We start from the raw sequence: 6,048 nt of genomic DNA, 5'->3' as shown, positions 1-6,048 counted from the left end.
AGGGATTGTAAATCTAAAGCTCCTGATAAAAGAAAGGGATCTGATGATGCTCCTTCTGCAGAGGTGAAAACCACCTCAGATGAAGGTGGGGATGTGTACTTGGCTTCTTCAAGTACACATGTAGATCATGAGGCATGGTTGATTGACTCAGGTGCATCCTTTCACTTCACTCCCCATAGAGAGTGGTTCTGTGAGTATGAGAAATACGATGGTGGTGATGTCTTCTTAGGAGATGATAGGAAGGCTAGAATCATTGGTCGGGGAAAAGTAAAGTTGAAGTTGCAAGGTGGAAGGGTTAGAACACTTCTGGGTGTTCTACATATTCCTGCATTGGCCAGAAATCTGATTTCTGTAAGCAAGTTGGATGATGCAGGTGTAAAGACGGTGTTCGAGAAAGATACCTGCAAGATGGTTCGAGGAGCACTGATATTAATGTGGGGAGTTCGGATTGGAACTCTGTACAAGCTGCAAGGTAGCACTGTTGTTGATGGGTGCAATAGTTCTATGGTTCCTGAAAATGGAGTAGAGAATCTAGTGGTCTCTGGAGAGAAGACCATGTTGTGGCATCAAAGGCTTGGACCTATTGGAGAGAAGGGCCTTCGAATACTTCATGGTAAAGGTATGGTAGAAGGTATGAATAATAGCTCTCTGGATTTCGATTTCTGTGAAAATTGTGTATATGGGAAGCAGAATCGGGTGAGTTTCCCCTCTGGTGGTAAGAGGACGAAACCGATATTAGAGCTTGTGCACAATGATGTGTTTGGACCTGTGAAGGTTCCATCACTGGGTAAGTCTGTGTACTATGTATCATTCATAGATGACTTCTCAAGGAATACATGGATATATTTTCTTAAGAAGAAATTTGAAGTCTTTGACAGGTTTAAAGAATTTAAGGCTCTGGTGGAAAATCAGACAGAGAATAAGATAAAGGTGCTGAGGACAGATAATGGTGGAGAATTTTGCAGCAAGGAATTTGAAGAATTTTGTAAGAAGTGTGGTATAGCACGGCAGAAGACTACTCCATATACACCTCAGCAAAATGGAGTCGCAGAAAGAATGAACAAGACGTTGATGAAAAGGGCAAGAAGCATGCTCAGTGGTGCCAGGTTAGGACATGAATTCTGGGCAGAGGCGGTGGATACTGCATGTTACCTGATCAACAGACCACCTTCATCAGCGTTGGAGGATAAGACTCCACAAGAAGTATGGACTGGTAAGAAACCCTCTCTTTCACATCTAAGGATATTTTGATGTGATGCATATGTACATGTTCCAAAGGAGAAACAAACCAAGTTGGATAGTAAATCTGAAAAGTGCATCTTTATTGGGTATAAGGATGGTTTAAAGGGTTATAAGCTTTGGAACCCAGTCACACGGAAGGTTGTGTACAGCCGAGATGTGTTGTTCCGAGAGGTAAAAGATGTTATTCAACATGAAGTCCAACCAAAGGAACCTGAGAAGATAGAGTTTGAGCCAAAGGAGGAAGAATCAGACTCTGCAGCAGAGGAGGAATCAGAAGATGAAGAGCCACAAACTCCGGCTGTGAGAAGATCAGTTCGAGAAAGAAGGCAGCTAGAAAGGTATAGTCCATCTGCTTTCAGTTCAAATTTTTCTTTGTCTGTTACTGATAATGATCCCAGAACTGTGAAGGAAGCAGTGGATTCAGAGGATGGAAAACTCTGGAAAGAGGCCATGGTTGATGAAATGGCATCTTTGCACAAAAATGAGGCTTGGGATCTGGTGGAGTTGCCGGATGGAAGGAAACCCATTGGCAGCAAATGGGTGTTCAAGAAGAAGACAAATGCAGAAGGAAAGGTGGAGAAATACAAAGCTTGGTTGGTAGCAAAAGGTTATTCCCAGGTGCCGGGAATTGATTTTGGTGATATTTTTTCTCCTGTTGCCAAGTTAACTTCTATTAGATTACTTTTATTTGTTGCTGCTGCTTTTGATTTTGAGGTAGAACAGATGGATGTGAAGACAACATTTCTTCACGGGGATTTGGAAGAGGAAATCTACATGAAGCAACCTGAAGGCTTTGCGGTGAAGGGCAAGAAAGAACTGGTATGCAAGTTAAAGAAGTCTTTGTATGGGTTAAAACAATCACCAAGGATGTGGTATCAGAAATTTGATACATTTATACGGGGACTTGGCTTCACCAGAAGCAAAGCAGATCATTGTGTGTATTTTAAATTAATTGGTGACCGTATTATTTATCTGGTCTTGTATGTGGATGATAAGTTGCTGGTTGGAAATGACAAAGAAATTATCTAGGATTTGAAGACCCAATTGTCCTCCAAATTCGACATGAAAGATCTTGGTGCTGCAAACTATATTTTGGGCATGGAAATTAAAAGAGATCGGTCAAAGAGGAAGCTCTGGTTAAACCAGAGGAAGTATGTCGAGACAATACTCCAGAGGTTTAATATGCAACATAGTAAACCGGTGAAGGTTCCTATTCCTGTAGGTGTGAGGTTATCTGCTGAACAATGTCCCAAGACACAAGAAGAGGAAGAGGACATGTCCCGTGTTCCATATGCAAGTGCAGTGGGTAGCCTGATGTATGCAATGGTCTGTACTAGACCAGACATTGCACATGCAGTGGGAGTATTGAGCAGGTTTATGTCAAAACCTGGGAAGGAGCACTGGACAGCAGTGAAGCGGGTTTTCAGGTATTTACGTGGCACTAGTGATTATGGTTTGTGCTACCAAGGAAGACCAGGATTGGACAGAGTGTTGGATATTCATGGCTTTGTTGATGCAGACTGGGCTGGAGATCTGGATCAGAGAAGATCTACAAGTGGGTATGTGTTTAACCTATTTGGAGGTGCAGTTAGTTGGATGAGTAAGAAACAATCTGTAGTGGCACTATCAACTACAGAGGTAGAATACATGGCAGCCACTCATGCAAGAAAGGAAGCAGTTTGGTTGCAGAGATTGTGTTCAAGTATGGGGTTAGTACAGGGAGCTATAAGAATAGACTGTGACAGCCAAAGTGCAATTTTCTTGGCAAAGAACCCTGCTTATCATTCAAAGACAAAGCACATTGATGTTCAGTATCACTTTGTGAGGGATATGATAGAAGGCAGAAAGGTGTTGCTGGTAAAGGTGGACACTTTGAAGAATACTGCAGATGCATTGACAAAATCTGTGAGCTCTGAGAAGTTCTCTTGGTGTAGAGAAGCAATGGGAATCTCAGGGCTGAAAAAATGACTAAGCTCTCCTGTGGCCCCCTGTGGAAAGAAAACAACAAGTGGGAGATTGTTGGGTTGTGTTATATTCTTTCCACGTAGTTAATAGGGGGGTTTGAAGGGCACCCGTAACCCCACTTTATGGGGTCCGGGGCAGCGCCCCAGAAAATTTTGGTTTTGGACCATATGTTAGGTTGGGCGAACCCACCTATGGTTTTGTGCATGATTTTCGCACATGTTTTTTGGACGCGATGGTTTTCGGTCCATGGTATTGGACGCGATGGTTTTCGGTCCATGGTATTGGATGTTTCGGCATGTATAAATATGTATTGTAACATTGAAAGGAACATAATGAAAAATCAAGCTGGTAGTCCTGGTTTTGGGATCTAGGGAAAAATCTCTGTGCATATGTGTTTTATGGGTTATGCTCTCGCATTGTTTTTCTTTGTTTAAGAATTAGTATGCAGGTAATTTCTGTACAGGGTTAAAACCTACATCACGGAAGCGCCCACTCTAATTAGCCCAGATTATACCAGGGAGTTTTATATCTTCTCTTTTGCCTCTTATGACACACTTGCAACAGTTCTATTGAACAAAAATAATGAAGGGATAGAGCACCCCGTGGCCTTTTTCAGCAAAACTCTGAGGGATGCTGAACTAAGGTATGACCTTATTGAAAAACAAGCTTATGCTCTCATAAAATCTTTAAAGGCATTCAAAATTTATATTTTGCATTCCAAAGTGATTGCATATGTACCTTTAGCCTCAATAAAAGAGGTTCTAACTCAGCCAGATGTTGATAGAAAGAGATCTAAATGGATTGCAAAATTCATAGAGTTCAACATAGAGGTAAATTCCACCAAGCTTGTCAAAGGCCAGGGCTTGGCTAAGGTTATGGCTGAGGAAAATTATAGTTTGTTAGACATCAATTGCATGGGTTCAAATTCAGGTGGTGAGCGGATAGAGGAAGCAACAGAAGAGCAAGAGCAGAATCGGTCTTTGGCTGAAAATCTAGCCACCTGTGAATGGTGTTCCAACGTGGTTCATTTTTTGTAGAAGCTAGAAGTCCCTCCAGGGCTTAGCTCAAGTCAAGCTCGGGCCATTAAGCTCAGATCAACCAAATTCTGCATTAATAAAAACCTGCTTTATTGGAAAGACCCATCAGGGATCCTCTTGAGATGTCTAGACAAAGGACAACCTGTGGAAGTCATGCACCAGTTCCATTCTAGCATCTGTGGAGGGCATCATTATTGGAAGACCACAGCCCACAAGATCCTGAAAGCTGGGTATTATTGGGCTACTCTGTTCTCTGATGTGTTTTCTTTTGTGAAATCTTGTGACAAATTTCAAAGGTTTTTAGGAAGACAACAGCTAAAATCTTTGCCCTTGAAGCCAGTGCATGCCAATGGTCCCTTTTAGCAGTGGGGATTGGACTTCATAGGTGAGATCAATCCACATTCCATTGGCCATCACAAATGGATCTTGGTAGCCACTAATTATTTCACCAAATGGATTGATGCTATACCCACTAAAAATTCTAATCACGTTATCATAAATTTCTTGAATGAGAATATTTTCACTAGATTTGGTTGCCCAACCAAACTAGTCACTGATAATGCAGTAGCTTTCAAGGCAGAAGAATTGGTGTACATGTGTGAAGCCATGGGCATTCAATTGGTGCATTCTTCCTCATATTATCCTCAAGGCAATGGCTTGGTAGGATCATCTAACAAGAGTCTTGTAAGGATAATAAAAAAACTATTGGAGGACAACAAAAAGAGCTGGGATTCCAAGATGAAGTTTGCACTATGGGCTGACAGAGTTACCAACAAGAAGTCCATAGGAAATTCTCCATTTAAGCTGGTTTATGGCGCTTATGTTTTTTTTCCTATCCAGCGGATTCTCCTCGTGGCCAAATTCTTGCAAGAAGAACGGGATGAAGAGAATGACATAGCGAGGAGAATGAGTAACTTGGTTGAATTACAACAAATCAGAGAACAACTGGTTGAGAAGTCAAGAATTCATCAGAAGAAGATCAAAGAAACCTTTGATAGAAAGGCAAAAATGGACAGTTTTCAGGTTGGTGACTGGGTTCTCAAATGGGATGCATTGAAGGAAAAGAAGGGCAACCATGGTAAATTTGATGCCTTATGGACGGGACCATTTGTAATTGCTCAAGTTCAGATGAACAATACTTTCATTCTGCACAATTTGGAGGGGGAAGGTGTTATTGATGGCTCAATCAATGGGAGGTTTTTGAAACTTTACTTCATATGAGGCTTTAAGGCCTTAATATTCTAATAGGTTTTTCATTTTTTTTTTTCATGCAAATAAACTCCATGCCCAATGGAACACTAGGGAATAAGATTGTTTTGGTTGTTACAGGAAAGGGAGTAGTTTGCAGTTCTTAAAACCTCACAGGGAGGCTTTCATTCCCAGAAGGAGCCAGTGTTAGCCCTTGAGGTGCAGTGCCGCTATTTTTAGCGGAAATGTCTCATATTTAAGCTTCGATGGTCCACGTCTCCTGTCGCTCTGCTTTGGCCATAAGCCGTGTTAGTCCTGAGGTGCTGATTCAAATGGATCCTAGAAAACCCTCTAAGTCTTCAAAATCATTCAAAAAATCAAAACCGTCGCATAAGGGGAACCTTCAAACAGGTGGAAAAACATTGTTTGGAGGTGAAAAACATAAGGAAAATAGTGAAAAAATAGAGCAGCGGAGGCCTGAACAATGAATGCATAGTAGTCGTCAGATCTGGTAGATCAACGGTCCAGATCTGATCGGCGAATCGCAATCGGCGGCAGCAGTCAGTGGATATTGACGCAGATCATATAAAACTTGCGACGGCGACCAACAGAGTCA

Source organism: Pinus tabuliformis, chromosome 6 (genome assembly GCF_031772625.1).
Source record: "Pinus tabuliformis cultivar Carrire ecotype Pingquan chromosome 6, CPIR1, whole genome shotgun sequence".
Lineage (NCBI taxonomy): Eukaryota > Viridiplantae > Streptophyta > Pinopsida > Pinales > Pinaceae > Pinus > Pinus tabuliformis.
This window is presented reverse-complemented; position numbering follows the sequence as displayed.